We start from the raw sequence: 27,664 nt of genomic DNA, 5'->3' as shown, positions 1-27,664 counted from the left end.
TAATGGGGAATGCGTCGAAAACAAAGTGCTGGTTTGCGGAACTGAGAACGACAGGGCCCGCCTAGGAAGCAGTGACACGATTGATGGGGATACCTTCGAGGTGGTGGACGAGTTCGTCTACCACGGATCCTTGTTGACGGTTGACAACAATGTTAGTCGGGAAATACGAAGGTGCATCATCAGCGGAAGTCGTGCCTACAATGAGCTCCAGAAGAAACTGCGGTCAAGAAAGATTCACTCCCTACCAAATGCACGATGTACAAAATGCTCATAAGACCGTTAGTCCTCTACGGGCATGCGACGAGGAGACGAGGACTATGCTCGAGGAGGACTTGCAAGCTCTTGGGGTTTTCGAACGCCGAGTGCTAAGGACGATATTCGGCGGCGTGCTGGAGAATGGCGTGTGGCGGCGAAGGATGAACTCTACGGCGAACCCAGTATCGTGAAGGTAGCTAAAGCTGGAAGGGTACGCTGGGCCGGGCATGTTGCAAGAATGCCGGACAACAACCATGTAAAGATGGTGTTCGCTACGAATTCTGGACGCTACGACCTGGATAAGGCGGATCGCAATCGAGGATGGAGAGAAGCGGCCATGAACCGAGTGAATTGGCGAAATATTGTTGGCGAGGTTTAATCAAGATAATTGATGTAAAACCAAATAAATAATTTAAATAAGTAGCGTGGTGGTTCTGACAGTGGCAAACCGCGCGACGACTGGAAGGTTGAAATGACTGAAATAAACATGTCAAAGTTGAACATTTATCTCTTTCTGGACCCCCTTTGTACTAACCGTAAATATTCTCTTCTGCGAACTTTACATCTAGGGTAAGGACTGTTACAATCAATACATGAATTTTCGAAAAGAAATACCCAGAACATTGTATATTGATTTAAAAAGTAATACAAGCATTTTGATTTTTTTTATATCGGCTTCAAAGCCTACGGGTCAAACAAGTTTGTAGTTTATTCCATCTTACATAGTATCTACCATCACATTTTAATCACAAAACAATTTTAATTACCTTGTTCAATCTGTACGTCTTCTGCACCCAATTACTTAGGAAACCATGCGTGCTAAATACTGCGAGGCCTCTGGTCAAACGCAGTCGTGCGAAACAAAATGTGACAGTCTGAAGGATGATGGCAGAAAAAGAGCAACAAGTCATTTTCGGGCTTTACGATGAAGGTTGCCATCAAACAATGACCGTACAGCGAGCATGGGTAAACTTGTCAATGTGCTTGGCAACGGTTCGGAGGGTATGGATGAAATCGATTTATTTTGTTGCGTTCAATTTGACGGTCGTTTGTTTCCGCCTGTCTAGGTCACCGTATTCAAAAATCAATGCATGAGTAATCGTCTTAGATTTATTGTATGAACACGCACTGCAATGCGATTTATGTTTCGAAAGATCTTCAATATATCCTTCTTCTTTATGGTATTGCGACCCGACTGGGATAGAGCCTACTTCTCATCATAGCAGTGTGTGGTGTGAAGTTTAATTGATTTTTTTTTTTCATTTTTCTAGAACCAAGAACCAATTTAATGCCGGTGTACTCACAAAGATTTGTTTGGAAGCTTCCAAACTATAGCCAATTCCATAAAACTGGTTCCGGTATATATGGTTAGTCATGTTTTCATTTCCAGTCATGTATATTATTCGGAACCATAGTTTCAAAATGAAGCTTCCTAAAGCATATTTTGAATAGTAAGATGCGCTGTCTAAACTGTAGAAGGTTCAAGGTGCTTTAGGAGATGTGGCCATATTAACCACCGGCCGCCATATTCAGGTTACAGGTTCCCTGGGGGAAGTGGCCAATATGGAATGTGCTCGGAACCATATCCATACGGGTAGTAAAGTTCATGATTTTTGAAGGAGATGTTTTCGGAAGCATTTTGAGAACCATCGAATGCCATGATTACTCTGTTGTAATTTCCAGGATCCCTAAGGGATATGGCCAATATGGAGCAATTTCGGTTCTGGAAATGCTGTCGAAAGCACCTTCAAGAAGCTTGAAGTTAGATTCCCATTCCGAGCATATTCCATATTAGCCACTTTCCAAAGGGCACTAAGAACCTACTACGGAGCAGTCAGTTCATATTACTTTTCAAAATATGCTTTTAGAAGCACCATCTTGAAAATTAATGTACAGTTTGATATGATTCCGAATAATATATATATACATGATTGGAAATGCAAACATTATAGATCATACATTCCGGAGTCAGTTTTATGGAAATAGCCATAGGATCGATGTACCAATAGCCGCATAGCTAAGAACAAAAATTCGTATAAAATCGAAAAATAACGCTAGTGTCATTATTTTTACATCATCTGAAAGCTTTTTATCTTGGTTTTGTGGGAAAAATATGAAAACTACGAAAACTCATATGTTTGTATTATCGCTGGTGCCACTGTATTATGTATTATTGCATGTGTATATATGCATTATGTATTATTATCGCTTGTGCCACTATAGGAATACATGTGCCTACAGTAGCACTATTTCTAATTTCTGTTCCTATAGTAGCACTAGCATCACGGCGTTGGCAGAATACTTATCAAAACCGTATTTTTACAAAACTTTTATATTTTTCCTACAAAGTGAGGATCAAAAGCATTAATTTGATGTAAAAAAGTTCTTAATTCATCAATTATTTCGTATAATAAAAAATAGTTTCTCTCGGTAGTGCTACTATAGGAACAATAGGTTTACTATAGGTGCAAGGGAGCTCAAATTTTAAGCAAAACTAATTATTTCGATCATTGTTTGAACAAAATCAAGCTGTGTATCGATGGTACTTAGATAAATAGCTCATGACCTTCATGTAAAAAAATGTTTTGAAAAGATTTATAGCAAAACGGCCGTAAAAAGCCACTAGTGCGACTATAGGGGACTGTCCACTAAGGGAACACCGACCCTATTTCGGAAGTTTATCAACGAATCTTTGTGTGCCCTCCGACATTTCAATTTAAATTGAATCTAGAATCTAGGGAAAATATGATCGTACAAAATTTTACGAACACTCTTGGGTTTATTTTTATCAAAATGTCAATATATCACAAACCTCTCTCAACTGAAGCTACAATGTGAAACCTGACAGCATTTCATGCGTGAAAGTTACCTGAAATAAAGTAAAAATATGAAAATTATTGAAATGTGTAATTCAAAATGATATAGAAGAAATTCAACATAACGCAAGAGGTACGAGTATTAGGTATCGCTTAAAATTAGATTTTCTTGTCACAACGAAATTTCAAATAAGTGAACTTTTAAAGTGCACGTTAAAAAGCTAAAACAAACCAAACATTCAACTCTCCCTAGCTCGATACAGCATATCTCTATATCGAATTAGAGAACCATAATAAAATTTGGTGTTTCATGGCTATCTTGATGGTCCCTTGAAATTCAGTTGCACTGATTTTGTGTAGCATAACTCGATGCCTCCCTAACTCGATGATCCCCTAAATATCGAGTTATGGAAAGTAGACTGTATATTATTTCTGATATAGGAAATATAGTGGGAATCCGTTTTTGGCATGCTCCATTTTTGGCACAAATTTTAGGAAAAATGTTGCTAAAATACATTTTTGAAACCATTAAAATTAAATTTTTTGTGACTATCATTGTGTCTTTTATTTAAGTCATTTCAAAAGCGAGCCAGCTTCACGCTAACCGCATTACAGAGTCAAATTTCCGTCAATAATCTCCCATATGGCACCAACTGCTAATATTACCGTACGCGCCTATTTACTTAAAAATGGTCATGTGTATGCAACGTTTCATAAAGCCAATAATCTCTATGAGTATCTAAACTAGAGTTCCAATATATTTTCTTAGGCATTCACACTGTATGACCAGCCCACTTGAGTATGCCGGTAGATTATACACTTAATGAAAATCATTTTTCTTCGAATTTGGAAAAGCTTGTTTTAACGAAGCATAAGCATTGACACAAAAGCAACAAAAAGTCTGACTCACACAGAGTTTCAGTCAAATATTTCGTCTCTTCTCTTCAGCTCACTGATCTATTTATTGTGACATAAGGTGCATTGCGTCAGTGGTTTTAATATCATGCTCCGCGGATCACTTGGTGTTTGAGTTGACAACTAACGGTTAGTCACTAACAACAAGAACAATCGACCAAGTTTTTAGCTTTATACGAATATTTGGTTCTCCAGATTTATGTTTTTGACAATTTAAGGTTCGGTTTCGATTCATCTTCACCTTAATGAAAGATTTTGTCAATCTTTACAAAACTTTATAATTTCCGTAGGAAATTTCAGAGTCGATTAAAGCGTGAAAAAAGTTCAGGATTCAATCAGAGTGGTGATGAGGAACAGGTGCTCCGCGCAACAATTTTATCTTAAAAGGCGCTCCGTGAGGCAAAAAGACTGAAAACCCCTGGCGTATGTAAAAGCATACCATAACAAAAGAAGCAAACAAAAAGTCGTGTCTCTTAACTTTTACGGAATTTCATAAAATAAATTGCGTATTTCAAGTAAATTTCAGAAGTGTCAACATATAATCCGTAACTTTGACAATACCTATATAAATGAATGACTTCTTCTATACCGTAAAATGGGGTAAAGTTGATCACTTTTGTGCCATTTTGTTCTATAATTCCCAGTAGGATCCATGTATTATCATCCGAATATTTTTAAAACCTGTACTGGTTGAATGTTTATCGAATTATTCAAACGTAATTTTGACGAAATGTTATCATAATAGTCAAAATATTTTTTAGAAATCAAAAAGTGGAGTTTTTGATTCCGGGGTGAAGTTGATCAAATACTGCGATAGGTTTCGTAAAATAAAGCGATATGCAAATCAAAAGATGTGGGGTCACTGAATCTGAATCAAGTCTCAAAAATCTTACAGCTTAATGATAAATCGGTCAATTTTAGAGTTAAAAGTTGTGAATTACAGAATACACCGCTTTTAACGCCTAAAGGTATGCAATTTTCCTTTGAATTAGCAACTCGCTCACAAAAAGAACGTGTTTTTTCTCTGAAAATGAAATTTTATCGTCAATGCAAATTCAAAACTGAGCTCACAGAATATACCTGGAATGTATGAAACAGTTTATTTAAATGGTGCTTTTATATTGCCTTGGTAATAGTCGATTGTTTGGAGAAGAACCCTTCAACAGTTCATCAAACATTTCATAGAAAAACTGTTTTTACATGGTATAATTATCATGCATATAAAAACTAACTTCAAAACATCAAGAGCAGATATCAGGTAATGTGACATAACACAAGTTGTGATTATTGAAATCAGATCATAGCTCTCTTGACAGTTTATACATGTGGGTACGGGAATGATCAACTTTTCCCCACTGATCAACTACACCCCGAATTACGGTACTCCGTTTCGCTATCATGACAAATGTAAACACTTTATTTTCAATAAGGTAATTGAAGCGTAAGATGAATACTATAGAGACTCTGTATGACGTTTGACATTTGAAAAAAAAAAGAAAAGTTCGAATGTTGTTCAGGCTGTAGTGCGTGCCATACCGAGGCCGCATGAAATAATGAAAATGTTCCTTACGATATTCTGGTGATCCCTAGCTAGGTCTATGAGTTCTCTAACTAGATCCTGGAGAATCTTATGGGATCCTATGCTCTTATAGTGAGCTTCTGTGAATTTTCAGCGGATTCTTGAAAACACTGAGTGAAATCTGAGTATTCATATCGGATATTAGGGCATTCTTGTGGGATCCTGATAATGTATAATTAGTTCAAACGGAATATTGTGGTATTCTATTTATATTTTGAATATTTCTGGCTAAATCTGGATTCTGAATAGGATTCTAGCGAAATATGGAGATTGGTATTGGTAGTTTGGGATATCCTTTTGAACCTTTGAAAGTTTCCATCGGAAACTTGAGAATTTTCAGCAATATTGCAGCGGAATATCAAAATTCCTAGCAAACTCTTGGGTAGATATCAATTCCTATTTGACTGCTTAGCTACGTCATGTCAATTCGTAGCGAGCTACTGCATAGTTCTAGCGGATTTCTGTGGATTTTTAACGGACACCAAAAAATTCTTAGCTCGTTAGGGTTTCATAGCGGGACCCTGCGAAAATCTGTTGAATCCATATGGTTGATTTATAACATACAAGTTAAACTTCTAAAATACAATTAAAACTCATTACAAATTGAAGCTTATGTATGTATTCTATGAAGTTATGGGCCACAGTTTTGTATCTTGGGTTGCTCAAGCGACTTGTGGGCTGCATGTGGAGCATCATTGTTTTTAACCATATTGTAATTATATCTAGAGGAATTTTTCATTCATATTTCTGGGGTATATCACAACACTTCTAATGAAAAGTATTGTAATTCTTTATTCTGACACTATTTTGAGGAATCGCCTAGTTCATGAATAAAGGTCACTTCCCGAGCAGGTAAAAAAAGCTCAGTAATAGCTAATTTTGATATGGACATCTAAAAGTGATATTAACTTGATAGATATAAGAGATAAAAGATCTGAAAATGATATCTAAAATTTACTCCTAGAATATCATTAGCATATCATATTTAGCTTTTGTAAGATCTAACCAATATCAGCGAGCTATTCATTTGATCTGTAAACATCCAAATTGTGATATGGCTTAGAAGTTCCAAGAATAAAATTTAGATATTATCTTCAGATCTTTTATCTCTTATGTCAATCAAATCAATATCTCGATTTGATGGTCAGAACTTCGCTTCTGCTCGGGTTATGCGATTATTGCTTTCACACGGCCTATCTATACACATAGCATACATAAAACTCATAAAACATCATTCAAGATGACAATACATCTTCGAGCTGTTTAGGGAAATATCTCCACACCAAATTTTCTATTTGTCTTCCAGCAATTTCGTTTGTTGAAACCAATTGAGCAATACATCACAGCATTTCTCAAATTGTTTACTGGAATTTAGCAATCTAACTTGCAGGATACTTGTCAACACAATCAGATTTATTGGTTTTCAGTAACTTGTATCACAAATGATTGATAACCAGCAATCGATTTGAAATTTTGCCGTCAACCAGTAACCATAACTACTGAATGCCAGCAAAAGTTATACTTGTCATCCGAGAAACTTAAAACGAGAAAAAAAATCCCACTAGTTCAATTTGCCAATCAGCTTGGAGGTTCATGGAAAATGTAACCTATCTGAGTGAGTACTGCGTAAAGTGGAATACCTAATATTGGAAGATAACTCAAGCGTTTATTTCTACATAGGATGGTAACAAAACCGGAACAGCAAATGCTGCTTTGCCTCTTTCCTTCCCCACAAAGCGCAGAAAAAACATTGTTAATTTTTTAATTATGAAAATTAATGTTTATGGCATGAAACGGAGTGGCAATTTGTATAATTTTTATGACGCCTTTTACCTGAACTTTTCATCAACCAGGACCTGGAGAACCCAAATTGCTGAAAAGCAGAAAAAATCCCACTACAGCTACAAATAACTAAGTGCTGATTATTCAACAAGTGAAAAAGTACTTTGCAGGATGGTCAGTTAAACAGCTGTCATTAATATGCGAATTTGTTTTGCTGAAAGATGCAGCAAATTTGATTTTGCTGGATTGATTGCTAAATTTACAGCACAAAAAATATCAGCAAATATTTGAAAAAAAAAATTGATTTTGTTGCCAACAACGGAATCCCACTGTATTACCCAAATAGAAGTTTTCTAAATAAAAAAGAGAAAGTTGTTCCTTCTTGTAAAAGAATCAACAACAAAAAACCATGAAATCAAATAATTTGATTGCTTTCCTCATATGAACCATCATTTGGAGCAAGTATCATTAGGGAGCCGGATCCTTTTCTTGTCACTTTTGATTCACTTCGGTCATGTTATTTGGCTACAATATGCATTACATTGAAGTGCTTCTTCTTGCAAAGTTTCAGACAATTCGGCCTATCAAAATGGTGGGTGAATCATGGATGTGTCCAATAAGCTTTTCATCCACAAATCTAAAGAACCAGATAACACAGCGTAACAAAAATGTGTCTCAATGATCAAAATATGTGTCTCTAGTAGATTTGGGGCTGATGTATCCGATGCCGTTTTCAGAAATGTTCCAGCACGTCACAATTTTTAGCAACAGGTCGCCAAAGTTGTATAAACACTGTTTTCATTGATGTTTACATGAAATTTAAAGTATGATTCATCAAATTTTTTGTGATTAAATTTAGATTATACCGATTTTTTCAACATACTTGCAGTCTCCATACAATATTCTTCAATTTTTCCTATATGACAAAATACGATACTTATCGAAACCATAAATTTTTTTTTAAAGAATCGAAAGTATTATGAAGTTCATTGATAATAATTGTTATACACATAAACTTTGAATTCTGTGGAAAATTAAGCGAATGAATTGTCATACAAGCTGGTAAACTTGCATGCAAGTTGGCTGATGTAGCCAAATTTTGCATTTTTATCAGTATTTTTTTCAAAAACTAGACGTGCTACGATATTTTTGAAAACGGCAATGGATTCGGCAACCCTTAATTAAATAAAAAGCTGTATTTTGATGCTTAAAACAAAAACGTGTTCCGCAGTGTAATCGTTCAAGCTCTAATTGATCCATAGATTCATATGTTACTTGAGTATATCCTGGGATGGTCTCCTAAGCAAACAGTTCATATGACTAAATCAACTATCAGGAAAACACAGCCGAAAGACCTAACGTAATACTAGATTTGACTAGCACAGGATACAAACACATCCTTACCCTGAGGGAATCATTTTACGTTTCTGTGTAATTATTGCGCGAAGCTCACCTAATGGAAAGTCCCGTTTCCAGGCACACTGCGCCTCTGGTGCTCCGGTTTACGCAAATGTAACCACCACTGTACCCGGAAGGTGCCCTGCCAACGCCACGGCGTTAGTAATATGCAACAATTACCCGTGGTAATAAGAAGAGTTCACTTGCATCATGGCACACCTCGCACTTGCATTAGTCCATGCTTTCATTCATCGAGCAGAGGCTTATACAAGTTGGTGCAAATGAATTCCTTTGAAACTGTACTTGAACGAATACAATTTCCACATTAGGCCTACAACAATCGCTATCCTCGAGCTGTAGTCAGACCCGGGCGGTATGAACAGTTCCTCAGTGAAGCCTTTCGGTGGTGGTGATAATAGCCTAATTGATGATTGCTATTACCGTAACGCAAAAAAAAGTGGCATCAGGTGGTGTACGTAACGTGATTGAAATTGATTTGATAGACGATGGAAGATTTTAAAGATATTTCCTTGCAGCAAACAAGGGCTGACGAATTTCGATATATGATTGAACAGTCGGAGACATTCTTTATCAATGGACAATTGAAAATACGTGGGTGACGAAGCCGATAAAATACAACTTTTGTGGCATTATCGTAGTCCCATATTTTTCGCCATATATTACACGAATGAAAATTACCTTATGAAATGTACAATATAAGTGGTTTTTTATTCATCATAGCTTTTATACTACGAATTATGGCAATAAAAGAAGAAAAAATAATCTATTTAAAGCTTAAAACAAAACTAAAATGCCGAAAAAAAAAACAGTTGAGTTACAAAACTTCGAATTCTAAAAATTCGAATGCCACCACGTCGGAAAAACAAAAAGTCAAAATGAGAGAATTGAAAGGGAACCAAATATTTGACTTTTCCTCCTGTCGACATTTTGGGATTCAATGTTTTGGCATTCAACGTTTGATTTTAGATAATTTATCCCTCAACCCACGTTTAAACTAAATCATAAAAAATGTTGGTGGAACTTTGAGTTCAAAATATATAAATAGTTTTCACAAACAAAATATTGGAATCAACTATGATTCTCCAGATTTAACAAATTTCACGGCATTTTACGGGATTCCCTGAATTTCACGTTAAAGGTCAAATGTTTCGGATTTGACGGCTTCCAATTTTGTCCTTATTTATTGTGTTTCACAAAATTTATCAGTGTCACCAATGAAAAATTTTCGAAATCAACGGTATCTCGAATGAATTGTTTATAATTCTTTAAGAGTTTATTTGGGATGAAATCGGAATGCCTCCAGAGCAACACAGAAGCACATATAAATTTAAAAAAAAATCTACCTTTATCTAGCCTTCCTTAGCAGAGTGGTTAGCGTCCGTGGCTACAAAGCATAGCCATGCTGAAGGTGTGTGGGTTCGATTCCCGATCAGCCGGGATCTTTTCGTAATGGAAATTTCCTTGGCTTCTCTGAGCATAAAAGTATCATCGTACCCGCCACACTATATACGAAAGCGAAAATGGCAACGTTGGCAAAGAAAGCTCTTGGTTTATAACTGTAGAAGTGCTCATTGAACACTAAGCATTGAGAAGCAGGCTCTGTCCCAGTCAGGAGGTGATGACAAGAAGAAGAAGATGTCGAAATAGTGGACCAACACGGAAAACTAAAAATAGAATGTAATTCTCCTCGACGCTATGAAATGAACTCATCTGAAAGTAATTCAATGGTATTTAATAGCATATCACTAGTACACATAGATGATACATTTTCCGGTTTGTTTTTTGCACATAAATTAGCCGCACATTTTCCACCTAAAGAAACATGCCTAATTATAAAACAATATTCCCAAATGGCTTTACGTAGACTGACCATCTAATCATGCAGCAACCCATTAACAGAATCGCCACAATTCAGTAGGAAACGTAAAAAAAAATTGCAAGCTGCAAAGCAATAGTACCCATATAGACTCCATTATTATGACTCGAATGCCGGACCAAACCCATCTAGTTTATAGGTTTTCGGCATCAATCACTCCTTCCATGGATGGATGCGTGTTTGCTATTTATTTCTCCACAAGTGCTAGATACGGCTAATATATGGACTGTTTCGGCTAGGTGGTCAAACTCAATCATTTTTATTTATTTCTACCGCCTGTATTAGAGTTGTATACCAGCAACTTGGTAAGCTAGCTATAGGAACTAGCTGCCACATATAGCATGTGATCAGAGAAAAATTGAGCAAAGCATGACCTTTGCAAAAAAAAAAATGAGGATCACACAAAGTGGGCACCGACGAATCGACCGACGTGACGTGGATCAATTGACTGACCGGCTCAACACTACTTGCGTTATATTGCGCTGCTGGGAGGGTAATAAACAAGCAGTATAAGATGTGCCAAAGGAGGTTGCAGAATCTACCTTTCACCTTTTCTGAAGGTGTTGTTGGGGCTTTTATGCACTAGACTGACCTTGAAAGATAATGGTTTTGAAAAACATCTAACGTTCGTTACCGTTGATTGGCGTTTTGTAATGGCTGATAGATGTTTGACAATGACTCCGATGCTGTGAATAGTCTATTCTTTAAAGCTTATGTAACCTGAACATTGATCAATGCGCCAATACAATGTTTAGCGTGAAGGTTAAGAATCTGAAAGGGTGTTTCCCATTGATTCCGATTTGCACAGCCACTTGATTCCAAAATGATTGGACTCTATTAGTACAATGTGTTACTTTGGTGGCCTGATAAATTACGTGCATTAACGCACCTAGTGATAAGAAATTTTGTATGAAAAAAAATCTGCTAAGCAAAACTCTGCATCAATTCTTGGTCCCATTTGTTTAAAGTACTGGAAAATACTTTATTTGGAGTGGCATACTCCATTGCAGTTTACGAAAATATCCTGGTAAGGTTGGTTTTTGAGGTATTGTCTGTACAAAATGCATTTTTTTTTATCGATTGCATAATAGTTGCTTGCAAGTTTGGGAGCATGTTTGCAAATCTTTGTCAATAACGGCGCCGGCCACGTCCTTACGATCATCGGGGAAGAGAGGGAATGTTAGTATGACATCAATTGTCACTAGATACCAAGATCTCCTCTGCATCTCCATGGTTGTCATGGGAAGGTGTTTAATTAGTAATGAGGGATCATGGCTGCTTGATCAGGATTCACCTTGGTAAGTGATGCGATTCATGCAACCTCAGTACAAAAAATCACCCAACTATCAGTATTTTAAAGACAACGTGAACATAATATAAGTCGATACTCTTTGCATCGAACGATTCAAAGGTGATTTTTATAATGATAAAAATCAGGTAAAGGTAAGAGTATAGGGTTCTTAATGTTTATGTACAAGAGTCTATGTCGACACTTACAGTCATGAACTGTTCATATTTTGTTAAATTAATTTATTTAAGTATCATGTCCACTGTTGTCATGTTAAAAATACGGTTCAAAATATATTATACATTTAAATAAAAGCATGAAACGAGCTCACCATTTTGATCATCCATCCTTGATTGAGCGCTGTAAGCTACATTAACCAGCATGCTCATTTCACAAAAGCAAAATATTACTGAACTCGATTGCACTCAGAACGCGTGCAAAAACGACACAAAAACGTTTTTTCTGGTGAAGATGAAATGAAGCCAAAACTCAAACCCTCAAGAGTACTTGCGGCACAAGCTGAAAACTTGATCGATTGGTCATCACCAGCGAGTGACCAATCCATCAAGCCCCCAGTCCAATCCGCTGTCCGCTGTGATAGGAGATAAAGTATTGTGAAGTCTAGATATTGAAAACATTTTTGTTCGATTTTTTTAGGCAAAATACATGTAACTACAAAACTATGAAACAATATTAAGAAAAATATGTGAGTAACTTAGAAGGTGGGCATATTTAATTGAGATCATAACGCAGTCAGAAACTTTTGAAAATATCTTCTAGATTTCGACTTTTGATAATTTTTATGGAAAAAGTCTCTTTTTGAATCTAAAAGGGGTGTTAAGGGATTATCTTTTCTACTTATTCCAAGATACTAAACTCATTCGATATATGCCGTAATATATTCCAACTTACTTTTGGCTTGTTCCGTGAAATAAAACTGCAATGTAAAAGTTGAGGTGTCTATTTGGAATATCACCGAAAATGTGCGTTGAATTTCCGCTCCATACTGGAATACTTTTCTTCGGTATTTTTCCGACCATGTTACTGGGTGTGGCATGCAAACACGTTATTTAGTGTAGTGTTCTATTTACAGGGCATATTGGGCATTTCCCCTATTAAATCTTGTTGAAATTATCCTTATATGATAGGTTTTTCACGAAGTTTGCTCTGCAGGGCTTCTAGGATTCGTAAACTGCATAAATGTAGGTTATGATCCTACTGCACAAAAGTACAAAAATCATTTCAAGACAATTTTACAATGTATTGGAGCAATTCTCGCTGAAACCAGGTCGCCATCGGCACCCATCATTAGAATTCAAATTTTATGTCATTGATCGTTAGTTTTCGATAAAACTTAAGTTTGCCCATTTTTTGATAAATCTTGGGTATATCTTCACACGATATGTATCATATTTTCCTTGGAACACATAGCAAACTTAGTGGCATCGTATAGAGCAACATTACCGAATTACTGTTAAGAATATAAATTTCCCTTAGGAAATTGCCTACCTTTAGGCGTATTCCGTGGTTCGAGGTGTTTTAATTTAAAAATAACTCAAAAAGTAAATGACTTGTAAGCGTTTGGCCTCCATATTCGACTTCAGGGGCCATGATTCAAGTAAGTAACGACATTTTCAATATTACCGAACGTTGTTTACATAGGTGATCAATGTTACCCCATACCAGCTGAATCCAAAAATCGCCTAAAACTTTTTTTAAACACACTTAAATCGTCCAAAACACAAAATACACAAACACAAAATAAAGTATTTAGTCACGAGATATAGGAGGCAGTACTTGTTTTATAAATATAAAATTTGCAACATTTGCATTTTCAAACGAAATATTTAAAAAATATTCAAAAAAATGATCAATGTTACCCCAGATTACGGTAGCTTTCATTTGAAGTTAAAAAAATTTTGGCCGTTATTTTGAATTCTGTTCGACCATTCTGTTTCATTAGCGCACCGCTTTTTTGAATTCTGAAATCACCGTCGGAAAGCTGAGGAAAAAATGCGTAAGATAGGCTACAAAAACTACGTAAACAACGGTATTTACCCTATGAAATGAATGATTTTCTAAATCATGTTCCACGATTTTGAGGTATATGACAGGATTTGCAGGAGTTCCAAGTTCAATAATATTGATGTATTATATAAGGTTGAACATAACCTATGAAGTTGAATGAAACCATGGAACTTATTTGACCAAAAATATTATGTTTTGTTGTTGGCAAAACATGGTTTTATTCACGAAACTCAAATTCCTTAACACCCCATTTTCCATTTCCGTCAAAAATCACACATTTTTATTATTATCTCATAAATCTGTCAAAGGATCCTCCTCATTGTATTTGATTTCTGATATACACGACTAGAGAAAGGTAGGGCTGTCTTTTGTTCAATTATTGACATACTGGAAATTGCTTGAAATTTGAGTTGAATTTTTTTTTTTCATCCCTTTACACCCCATTTTACGGAATAAAAATAAATGCTAAAATCAATGGTAAAATTTAAAATTATTGTTATTTTTATGTCAGACACGTGTAGTGTAGTGTATTTTACTAAGTTGGCTTTCCAAAAATGTACACACAATAATTTTCTTTTTATTTTTGCCCACAGAACAAATTTTATAATGATTGGCTGAAATTCAAATTTTTCAGTTTGAACTAAATTTAACTCCATAAAATTCAACGAAATAATGAGATAAATCAAATAAAATGATTGGTATACTTGTTCTCAATAATAAGAAATTCATCACAAGGATTCATTTTATTAAAAGTTTTTAAAAGTTTTTTGGACTTTTGTCGCGAAATTTTGATTTCTAGCCCATAGTGCATTGGTGGTTCAAAGCTGAATTATTTCTTTATTTTGATCTATGGCTGTTCTTTAGAGTGATACTACAGCTATAGTTAACAATATTTAAGCTATCCTCTTTGAATCCTCTCTTTAAAGGCCCAGATATCAGTAGCGGTAAACGCGCAGCTATTCAATAAGACCAAGCCCAGGGTTGTGGGATCAAATTCCGCCGATCGAGGATCTTTTCTAAGAGAAAATTTTCCCAGGGCATGAAGCATCTTCGTGCTTGCCACACGATATACAGGGGATTGTCAAAATAACTGGGGTAGGCAGAAATTTCGACAATTTCAGAACGCTGAAACTTTGTCAAACATTGACCCATTATAGTACATTAAGTAGTACTAGACGGGTAAATTATTGTAGTTTTTAGGTGCTTCCACCGCATATCGGTGATAATCCGAATTTCCGGAAGCATGTCTTATGCAGTAAAATTATGACTTGATTAGAACAATGATGATATTTTAAAAACCGAAATATTACTGCACATAGAGAAAATAGAAAAATGTTTTAAGCGAATGGTGCGCCAAGTATTAAGATCGTTCCATAAACAACCAAGATACAGCCATTTCCCCAGAACTGGTGCCGATATTGGGACCAGATTGGTATCAAATCATTTATCTACACGAAATTTGTTACGCAATATTTTTGTCTCCATAATTCATCATGAATAATCCTATGATAGATTGAAGTCAGTCCTAGACCGATTTGGATACTCGTGGCACCGCCAGGTGCCCCGGGAAACTTTGTCATACACAGATAAAAATATCTAAATTTCAATGTAGCGTAGGCAGAAGAGTATAGTAAAAGTAAATTCATCAAGAGTAAAGTGTGGCAAAAGCTCGAGTGGGGCAAGAGTTTCTTTTTAACATTTCTAGCTCAATTCAAAACAAAACTTATAAATGTCATTGTGGCTCAAATTCTATTCAAGTAAGAGACTTTCACTCCAAATATTATGGAAATTGATTGAGATTTAGAAAAGTTATGGCTATTTGTTGTTTTTCGACATGAAAATTGTAATTTTCGGTCAAACTATCGTTGCATGGAACCAAATAAAGATTAAATCTTTTTCAATATTTTTTGTAAAAGCGTTATTAGGCCTATCATAAGCATGCTTTGAGGTGTATTAGATTCTGAATAAATGCTTGGAATCAATTTTGAGCCCATAGTGGGGCAAAAGTTCGAATCAGCGGGGCAAAAGTTCGACCCATGTATACACTCCCGGAAAAAAAATGCAAATTGACAAAAATCCACATATTATCTTCAAAATTAACAAAAGTTGCATGATCGTGCGAAAAATGTCACAAAAATTTTACATTTCTACTTAGTTTTGCGAAAAACTATAAGTATATTATAATTAATCCCATTTTGGGTAATTTTGTGATGAAAATTTAGTGTGTATTTTTCGGCAAACTAAAGTTTACGGCTGATATAATGTATGCCTGTCATAAAAGTATCGATATCTTGTGTTTTAGCCAGCGAACTTTTGCCCCACACTAGATTCGAACTCTTGCCCCACCGGTGAGGGCAAAAGTTCGTTTAAGACAATCAATTTTGAAACTGTTATAACTAAAAATGAGTAAATATTTTGACACAAGTTTGATCAGCAAAATTATAGCCAAGGTGCACTGTATAGTATTTGTTTTGTTTCAACTGCTATTGTTTTCCTGGGAACTTTGATAATACCACTAAGGTCGAACTTTTGCCCCACCTTACTCTATTGTTAATTTTAATTTTCAACTAAAGATGCTCGAATGTCACATGATCGTGTAAATTTAAAGTGCATTCGATTGAACATTTCAGTTTATTCTTATGCTCCAAATATGTGCATGAAAATAAACTGAAATTTACAAAATATTTTTAACTGTGTAGATGACATTTCAGTTTTAACACTAAAACGCATCATGTAACGACCCATTATTCATGTCTTGTCATCAATAGGATGACCTGTTGACTCAATTGGGTAGTGGCCACTTTTAGGACCACCTGATCTCTCCGACGGAATCTGTCATTGTCATTAGGACATTTGTGTTTCAATTTCAAAACATATCGAGCGACGGCTCGGTTTTCTTGTTTTGTCATAAATAGGGCAAAAATAGACTCAAAGTGAATATGAGCGACCAAATCGGTTCAGGACTCATTTTTAATCTATTATAGGACTATTCATGATGAATTATGGAGAAAAAATATTGCGTGACAAATTTTGAGTAGACAAATGATTTAATACCAATCTGGTCCCAATATCGGCACCGATTCCGGGGAAATGACCATATCTTGGTATAGTGCGTTAGTAACAACACGTATTATCAGTTCAATGGTTTATTACAGAATGATGTTTGGTTCCTAAAGTTTAGTAATGTACTTAATTAATTTACTACACTTGGTTGTTTATGGACAGATGTTAATACCTGGCGCACCATTCGCTTCAGAAATTCTTTAAAACTACATTGGTCAAATTTTTGCCTATCCCGGTTATTTTGACAACCCCCTATACACATTCAAATATGGTAAATAGACGAAGAAAATTCGCAGTTAATAACTGTGGAAGTACTCCTAAGAACAATAAGCATGCTCTACCCCTTTTGGAATGTAACACCAGAGTGAACAAAAGTAATACATACTCCCCTGATGAAATTTTTCAAACGATTTAAAATTAAATACAGCTCTTTATTCAATATGAATGTAAGCTGTGGAAAGAGTGTTTTCTCCTCTGGTGACGTGACAAAATCAAATTAGGGATTTCAAGACAAAGTTGTGGGCAAAGTTCGAGGTCATGGGTAATTTTGAGTAATGGGTTATACATGATAATGTCATACGGGGTAATGGATTATTCGGGGTGATGGGATTCGGGATAATGGAATTCGTGGTAATGGCTTATTCGGGGAAACGGAATTCAGGGTAATGAAATTCGGGGAAACGGCATAGAGTCGAAGTAGTATTGATTTGGGCTTGAACTTCTTCATAAGACTCACGTCCTCCTTTCGGAATAAACTTTACACGGTGCCCCAACAGACCGTCCATCAAAACTAAGTACAGGTTGAGGTCATTCTGCACCTCCGGACCAATTAAAAAAAAATCTTAAGCTTAAGAAATCTTGATTAGAAGTTTTTGACCATAAATTTCATTATTATCCATATGAAAATTACGCAATAGCATCGAAAAAATCTACAAAACGCTTAAAAAGTCGGCCAAGCTGTTCTCAGTAATACACATGTTATAATTGATGCAATACACATGTTATAATTGATGCAGAATAACTCTTATATGATCAGAACTAGTCATATAAGAGTTATTCTGCATCAATTATAATATCTGTGTTACTAGAGTAGTATATAATTGTTTACCATTTACCTAACTTACCAGAGTGGCTTAAGTATGTCTCAAACCTGTAAGCTTAGTTTATTGGATTGATATCTAAAATATAAATTTCTATATAATGTTGATGTTATGTTCAATACTTTTATACTAAGTAACCAACCCACTGAAGTCCGCCGTATTTATTTTGTTGATAATGTTGGCTTCTTTGTTAATCTGGAACTGCTCTTAAACTCTTAGTGTATACGTTTAGTTTGTCACCGAGTAGTGTCCTCAGCACTTTATGTTTTAATTATCGTATTCTGTATTCTCCCCCACAACATGATTTTAAACGCATGGGAAACATCATTGTCACATGTCACAAGCGTTGCAAGATTGACAAATTGAAAAACGTCAAACAAATCTCCAATAATTACTACCCAATTTTCAACATCACTTGGACTTCCACTCTCTATGCCTACTACCATGAAGTTTGTTTCTATAGAATTCATCATCATCTGTTTATTGATTTCAAGCTCGCATAAGACACAATGACGAAAATCTAACTGTGGCAGGTAATATCTTAACATGAACTGGGAAAGCTTATTTAGCTTATACATACAATCACAACGCCCAGTGGCACAGTCGAAAAACTTTTCTTTCGAAAAGTTTTCCGGATTAAAGCGGGCATGGAACCCACACTCTTTGGATCGATACCGTTAAATGGTTGACGGTTAGTTACACTAACAACACGGCTATAAAGCCCACCATAACTTGCAAAGGAAGACGACATTTCTACCCTATTGCTTGAAAAAAGCTCCATCGATCCTTTCTTTCGTTAATAACTTCGTCAAAATAATCCCTCTGCAATGCTTTTGTCTTACGATATCTGATCCACACTGATAATTGTTTCAAAAAATAAATCAGTTTTCAATATCAATGTGAAAAGAGCAACGCTGAAGAGAAAGCGATGATTGCAAATATGCTAGATGATGACAGTTTGACCAATTTTTTAAACGTTTCTGTGTTTTTTTTTCGGTGATATTGCGTAATTTTAATATGAATTATATGGAACTGTTTAAGTCAAAAACTTCGAATCAAGATTTCACGAGATTCCTGCTAGAGATTTTTTATTGGACTTGAGCTGCAGAATGACTTCAGGAATCGAGCCCTGTACTCAGTTTTGGATTTTTTTTATAATAACGGTCTGTTGAGGCACCGAGCTTCATAGTTACGCAGAATATACGCAATATCAAAACTGAGTTAGAACAAGTTTGATAAACAAAGATATCTTCTGGAGCAAAGCAGGGTTCAACCGACTGACTTCATTCAAACTGGAAGCATTTGTACAAAGGTTCAATAAAAATCTAGTCAAATCGGCATTCCACCATGGGATACCTCTTGTAGTCTTCACAGACCACAATGACAAGCTTCTTCGAAAGCTTCCACAATGTAGGACGTTTAGTCGCAACCAATTCAGTATAGGTAAAGTGATTTAGTATTTAGTTTTTTATCCGTGAATTTGCATAGTTTTTTTAAGCGTTTTTAAGCGTTCAACTTCTTAAATAATATCTGAACTGCATTAGAACCATAAGCAATAAAACAGATATTTGGTCATTTTCAATTATACACATGTTGTCATAAACGCTGGGGACGGTGAAACTTGTAAGAACCGCCATTCAAATAAAAAAGGGTTCGAATCAGATCACTAGTACGTTCACCACCCTGAAATGTATAAAGTTATGACAATTATTCGGGGAAAATTCACATGCTTAAAAATACTACTAATTGCTTACAATCTTAGTGCAAGTAAAGGATTATGGTACCTAAAAGTGTTCATATTTTTGTTGTCTCCTACCAGCCTGGCACATCATGAAAAGATGTAAACCAGAAGTCTCTTATTAATTAGAGCAAGGTTTTTGGAAGCGATAAATTATTCACGTCCGTGTCCTTACCGCATGACCTATTTTGAAGCCCCGGAAGGCATTTTGAACATAAACTTTAATCCGCTGGTTGGCAACCTTCCAACCAGGAAATGCTCCATTTTAAGCGAACCATATCGTTTTTCTGTCAACATATTCCTCCGCCTTCAACCGTTTGTTGAGCTCAGCTACTGACTTCGGTATGCAATCTTGGTAGAAAAAAAAACCGATAAATAAACGCTAATTATTTACAGAAGCCACTTGACGCGGTTTAACTCATCGAAGGGAGAATTTGGCAGTGAAGGCGAGGCACTCAACGCAAACAATCAGGAAATCAGACCTGAGAGCCAATTAAACGCACGAAACCAGTTGCTGCGAACATCCATGTACCGACCTCCTCTACACACTTTCGAATGTTTGCAATGTGCGCCAAAGAGCATGTCTGCCAATCAAAAAAAAAAATTAAAACATGGAGCTTTACTCTGCTTGGGATCAAGAAAATAAAATGATGGTTGTGCAATTTTACAACATTTTTTTATGATATGTAGATTGAGTAAAAAGTATTTCAGCCATGTTTATCAACATTTCAAGTTAATATGTACAAGAGCTCGAGTAATGTTATTGTAATGAATGGAAATGTAGGATTCAGAGCACAAGCGACTACCTTGAGTGACGATCTACTGCAGGAATGGATGTTCTATGAATCGTTGCCGCCAGTGTTATATCCTTTTGGTCTGTTCTCAACCTAAATTGACCTTGAACGAATTATTCGTTCAGGGCTATTTCGATGCCAAGCCTAAGTTTTCTTCGGTTCTATACTGACAATCCAAACATATGCGCGCAACTTTTGCTGGGATGTCTGTCTTCAGCGAAAAGCACTTCACCTCTATTTTTTTTCGAAGATATTTCTCAGAGATCACCACCGTACATAAATATACGAAACTAATGACTTTCCACTTTATGAGCTAACTGTTGTTGTAGCAAGGTGCTATGTACGAATCGGAAATAGGCTCCACTGCCGACATAGAAACAGCTGCAATAATCACTATCCTCTTCTTTTTCTGGGTTGTTCGGCGTTTTCCAAGACCATGTGGCTGAAACCAAATGATATCCACAGCAGCCACTGGATAGTTTGATGTGTGCTACACTGACATTCACGTACATAAAAATCACAGAAAGAAAAATTCGTTCTCCTTGCACTAATAAGCACGGTGGAATTTATTATAACCTTTAATTCGATTAATCTTCGCCACAACTTTCCACCAGCTTTGAGGTTGCCTATATTTCATTCAATTTCGAGGCACAATAATTCATCATCGTCAGCAACTGAGCGTCGAAGATCAACCAACCGTCACCAAACGAACATCATTCAGAAACACTTAGCGGTCAAACTCATGAAATTTATAAGAGAGACCTTGAATCAGCTTATTCTGGGATGATTTATTTTTCAGGACCAAATACTTCACACAAGATTGGCAATTAGTACAAACTATTCTTCGAAAATTCATGCGTACTAATAACTTCCACCTACTGCTTTTCTACAGCATATTGATCACTTCACAGCGCACTGTTTCACTCACTATTGGACCGCTCCGTTGCGCGAATCGACAGCGAACTGAATTTAGCGCGGATCGCGTGAATTACAACCAGCCGGTAAAAGGAGGTTTGCCTCAAACAACCAGGTGAAGATCGAGCACGATCGATTTGTGAAGTTGTGAGAGGGAGCACCAGGTGCAGAGAAAGAAAGCTTATGCTACCAGTGCCGAGCACCTCAAGTTTCCTACTGATAGGTGATGGAATTGATGCGTGTTTCCGCGATCTGCCTTTGCCGCAGCTTAAGTTCAACGTAAACAGAGAGACTTTGGCGATCGCGAGAGCAAAGAAAGGCAACATACACGCGTGGTAAGACGGTGAACGGAAAAAAGTACTGAGAGTGAGTTCAAGTTTTAACGGCTGTGGGTTACTTTCAATGTTGCTAGGAACTCAAAAGCTGTGGCTTGTTGAAACAAAGCTCGAATGGAGGAACAAAAAAAGCACAAGTGTTGCCGGTCAACATTTTTATAAATTGAATATTCAGATTAGATATTAGATAGCTGAAAGAAAGTTAAGCTTCATTTCGAAAAATATTTTTTGCTTAGACTAAAAATAACTTAAATATTAACAACTACCTAACTTAAATAACTTAAATATTGTTTCTCAGAAAGTCATTCTCAATTTTGTAAGTGTTATACCGTAAATTAGGGTGAAATTGATCACCGTGTCACGCGACGTTATTTTTCACTAATAGTGTACCGATATTAATACAATTTTTAGCGTATTAATGTTGTTTGTCTTCACTATTGTTGAATTGTATGTTGTGAAGTTTTCTGTATTGAAGAATGTTTATTTATTTAAAAAAATATGTAAAAATCCAGAATCAAATTCGGTGTGGTACGGACAAACATCCATAAACTTTTAGTTCTAAGCTAGGATTTAGAAATGGTGTCATCGGCACAGAAAGAAAATATGAATAATAGCCGAAGCGCAAATTATTATGTTGCAGAAAAACTTCCTGCGTATTCACACATTAATACGAATGCTTTCAATAAGTTTTTAAGCGGCATTGAGCTTGATGCTATGATTTTTATGGTTTAGGGACAAAATGTCGAAAGACAAAACGTCGAAACCCAAAACGTTGAATCCCAAAACGTCGAAAGAGACAAAACGTCGAAGAGACAAAACGTCGAAAGCAGTCATTAAGCGTTGCCAATGAAAAAATAGTTGCGATGCAAACGGTGTTGGAAATAGCAAAAATTCAATTTTTCATCAGAGTAAGCATGGGCTCCGATGAAAAATCGAAAATTATCAGAAATGTCATTTCTGGTCAGAGAAAAAGCAAAGCAGCACTTCGAGAGGATGATTGAAAATTAAGCCTGAGGTAAAAGTAGGTAAGCTTTCTTTCGTTTTTCTTCTGGACTCACATAACGACAGATGAATGGTCCTTGGCAGTGAACAATACTAACTTTATTTCTACTAGGTACTCGTAGACGAACAAAATTTCCTTTCCACCAAAGCAAAATGAATGTGGGATCTCCAACAATTTTGTATATTTGGGGCGTAAGCCTTTCGCTTAATATGGTTATACTTAAAAAAATCTTTTTTATCTAAATAAGCTCAATTGTTTAATTATTTTTTAAGTTAAAAAACTTCTCAAATATCAATACAGCAATTGTTAGAAGGAGAATTGAATTTTTTTCTGGTTGAGCCATCTGCTGATAAATAGTGTAATATTTATTCTTATAAAATAAACTCATTCTTTTATAGATTTAGTGACATCAATTTGATCAAATTCACAACTGGATTTAGGACATTAACATGATTCTTTTTTCTTTAAAAATTGACTCATTATACTTTCAAACAAGAACAATTGATTCAATTTATTATTTTGCTTTTCGGGAACAGAAATTCTTCATTAAAATACAGTAAGTTTTTAATATGTAGTATTGAAATGACTTCTATACATTTGACGCACTGATTTATTTGTAGAGCATGTATATTGTTATATCGTATCAACTACAGATAGTAAGAACAATGCAAGCGGAGGGGGACGGACCTGGTGTAGTGGTTAGAACACACGCCTCTCACGCCGAGGACCTGGGATCGAATCCCATCCCCGAAATAGTCACTAAAAAAATCAGTGACGACTTCCTTCGGAAGGGAAGTAAAGCCGTTGGTCCCGAGATGAACTAGCCCACGGCTAAAAATCTCGTTAATAAAGATAGAAAAAAAAAAAAAAAACAATGCAAGCATCAATTGATAGTTTCATTTCAAAACACAACCCTTGCAGCCTCCTTCCAAAGTTTTCCTGAAAATACACTTCGATGAGAGACTCTAATAATCATTTTATAACCTGAAGATTATTCGAGGGAGTTAGAAACAAAGGGATGTAAGTGTAAGTGTTGGACGAAAAAAATCACCCAAAAATACCATTGAAAAGTTTGGAAACTATTTTTTTTTAAGTTTTTTGTATATGAAACTGAAAACCGACCAAAATGTCATTCGCACCCTTCTGCGTTTGGGCCCCTCAATAAAAAAAAAGTGATAACATGGAAAAATCATATCTTTAGCTACTCTAACTGTTCTAAGCATTGTTTAGTTTTTGGATATTACGTTATATTTTAATCTATTTCCTTCGTATTCCTTGTAAATGGATGGACGTTTTGTTGGACATACACCCGATTCTGTTTTTGCACGGGGGATGCGTACCGTGCCAAAAAAGTTTTCAGTTCAAAATTTCAAAAACCGTGTAAAAAAAGTAACACCATTTCTCGACGTTTCATGCAAAAATAAGGTTTTGGCGAAAAATTTTGTATGGAAACTTTTTCTGCACGGCCGTGTAAAAAACTCCGCGCAAAAACAGAATCGGGTGTACTCTTTTTTTTTTTCTTTTCAACGTTTTGTCATTTCGACGATTTGAAATTTTATCGTTTTGACGTTTTGTCCTTTCGACGTTTTGGCTTTCGGCATTTTTTCTTTCAACATTTTGTCTTTCGACGTTTTGTCCCTTCGACGTTTTGTCCTTTCGACATTTTGTCCTTTCGACATTTTGTCCTTTCGACGTTTTGGCATTCGACGTTTTGGCATTCGACATTTTGTCTTTCGACGTTTTGTCACCCAACCGATTTTTATTCTATTACTATCGTAATTTTACGTGACTTAGCTGAACCTATCTTACGGTCACTTGTAAATCAAATATTTGGTCAGCCATATTGAAAACGAGTCGATAAGTGCTTGTTGTGTTTTCAGATTCGTTTCGAGTTTTAAAATTAAAACACGTACTGAATTATATATAGTGGAACAGTAATTAGCTAAAAAAACACACTCATTGCTGAATGGATGTGAGAATCCGCAAGATTTGTGCCATCGGAATTTTTATCCTTGCCGTGATCGTGGAAGCAGCAGGCAATCGCAATTGAATCATCACTACCCTTTAAGGTGAAGATGAATCGAAGCCAAACCTCAAATTTTCTAGAGCATAAATCTAGAGAACCAAACATCCGTTTAAGCTGAAAACTTAATCGATTAGACACAAGCTGGTGGTGACCAATCGATTATGTTTTCAACTTAAACGGGTGTTCGGTTCTCCAGATTTGTGCTTTTAAAATTTTAAGGTTTGAATTCGATTAATCTTCACCTTAAAACACCATTATTTGACAGAGATTATACTGAATAAAGAGTCTTTACAGAGAGAACGGTGTTTGTTTTCTATTCATGACCGGAAGACCCACTAACGCCTAACCGGCTTATTTTTCGAAAGTTCTCAAAACTAAAAATTCGTGTGCTCTACTGAATTCAAATCACATTAAAAGAGAAACCTCAAAATCTGAGCCAAAAATATTAACATTTAGAGGTGGCGCAAGCGTCTTGAAGGTGAATTTTCAAGTTATAAAAAATGACCTACAGTGAAGCAAACATAACTTTCAGAGGCGTCGCGTGGCCTAATTATCAACCTGTGCACTTCTAATTTAAGTCGAATTCGTTTTTGAACCTAGGTTGGAACTGGCGCAACCTGTTCTGAACCACAGTTTCAACCCCAACCCGATTCAAGTTCGACCGAACTACAATTTGCTTGACGTTGGTTTATTTATGTGTTAATAACCGACCCAGTTCCTAAAAACGGAAACAACATTAGTGTCATTTTATATATGTCATTATTTTTTTTAGTCTTTCAGTTGATTAAAAACATTCATGATAGCAGATGCTAATCGGGTTGTTTAGTTTTATTTTTTTCACTTTTTCAATTTTAACGATTAGTCATCATTATGGGGAAATTGTAAAATTGCATATGACAATAATTCAAATTATGCGGGTCATCAATTTTGGTTTATAAAGCACTGGATTCTAAGTAATGTTGCAATATAGAGTTTGTGATCATAATCCACATATTTTTACATGGAATTAATACAAGATCGTTCGCTTCGTGTACTTGGTGCACGCATCAAGAAAATTGCTCGCCTTCAAACCACACCACAAGCGTTATACTGACGATGACGGTAAGGAGGGCACGACCGCTTTTGAATTCATTTTCTGATTGTCATCTGATTGACCATCACAAGTACCACCGCGCTAATACTGTATGCTGGAAGCGAGGTTCTTAACCAGTATTGTACAAAAAAACGCGCGGGCCCTGGGTCTCAAACTTACAGAAACATCTTACCGTCAGCCGTCTAAAAAATCACGCCAGTACTCCACACCACAAGCGTGGTGATGTTGAAAGCGTGAAGGAAAAAAGAGAGCAAGCAAAATGGATCTCTCTCGTGGATTGATTTGTCTCTTGTCTCCCCACCGCACGCTCACACAGATTGATGTGGCAAGACTGTGCACCGGCCAGAGTTGACGCTTTGGCTACTTACACACTGGCATTTGTAGTTCAAAAAACATTCTACCACATATACAGAATTGTGTGTACGACGAAAGGCAACGCGTCTCCCGATGAGAGTGCACACGTTGGGTTTCATCGTCACAGCAGCAACGTGTAGCGTGGAACAAAGTGTTGCGTAGCATGCATCGCACTGAGCGCGTAGGGAAAATTAGGGCACAGACCTCGCGCCGCACCAAACAGCTTTTGCATTTAATTTGAATAGCAAAAATATAACAACAAATATTTTGAAAGGTGAAAATTGCGATGATCAATGATTAAGATAATTGAAACAGGCTAAATTTTATTGAGAGAATTAAAGAATCGTACTTCAATAATAGTAGAAATTGTAGGTTGTTATGATGAACGATTTGCCACCTGTGCAGTGCACATGTTGCACATGTGGACGCGACGCCTCTGATAACTTTGTTATTTTCAACCAATTTCAAAACTTTTAGCACCAAATCTTTTTACATGTGCTTGAAGCAATTTTAGTTGTTTTCAAACCTTCCATACAACACATTTTTCTTAAAAATTATTTTAACCAAGCTATTCGACAAAAACTACCCAAAAACATGATTTTTTTTAATGAAAAAATCAAATTTCTTCGGATTATTAAATTTTTTTCCCCGGAAATTGCATTTTTATATAAAACTTAAATTTATAAAGCATCTTGCCTTAATAAATAGTTGAAGAGTGCATATATTTTTAACAATATGCAAACATATTTTTGTTTTAAAATTATTTAAAAAAATGTTGCAATGTCCTTCTCAAAGGCTTAACAAATGAGAAAAACCAGTTTCAGCTTTAGAGATAATATTTAAGTGGCAAAAATTTAAAAGAACTGGCATTTTTCGTTAAAAAATCGTGTTTTTGTGCAGTTTGTGCTTAATAACTTGGTCAAGTCATTTTTTTAGTGAAATGTGATGTATGAAAGGTTTGAAAACAATTGAAATAGCTTCAAAAGCATGTAAAAAGAGTTGGAATCGGTTAAGCAATCATGAAGTTATGGCCAAACGAAATTGAAATTAGTTTTAACTAAAATCTGTTTTGATTTTAGACAAATTTGATGTTCTACAAAGTTCTCATAAATTTAATTTTGCAAGTATGGATGCTAAAAGTTTTAAAATCGCTTGAAAAATAACAAAGATATGTGTACTTCACTGAAGGTCATTTTTTATAACTTGAAAATTCACCTTCAAGACGCATGCGCCACCTCTAAATGTTAATATTTTTGGCTCAGATTTTGAGGCTTCTTTTTTAATG

At 35.8% G+C, this 27,664-nt stretch overlaps 1 protein-coding gene across 2 annotated transcripts in view; it reads right to left on the bottom strand.

Moving 5' to 3' along the window:
- The window catches only part of LOC5570371, a 368,473-nt gene that overhangs the window by 230,823 nt on the left and 109,986 nt on the right, over positions 1-27,664 (bottom strand). The window contains exon 1 of one of the 2 annotated variants that reach the window (XM_021851602.1): positions 20,666-21,791. The exons of the other annotated variant lie outside the window; for it this stretch is intronic. The gene's annotated coding sequence lies outside the window, so the exon portion shown is untranslated. Of the gene's footprint in view, positions 1-20,665; positions 21,792-27,664 lie in introns of those variants that run through there. 2 annotated transcript variants of the gene reach the window in all.

The sequence above is a fragment of the Aedes aegypti genome, chromosome 3 (assembly GCF_002204515.2).
Source record: "Aedes aegypti strain LVP_AGWG chromosome 3, AaegL5.0 Primary Assembly, whole genome shotgun sequence".
Taxonomy (NCBI): domain Eukaryota; kingdom Metazoa; phylum Arthropoda; class Insecta; order Diptera; family Culicidae; genus Aedes; species Aedes aegypti.
This window is presented reverse-complemented; position numbering and strand designations above follow the sequence as displayed.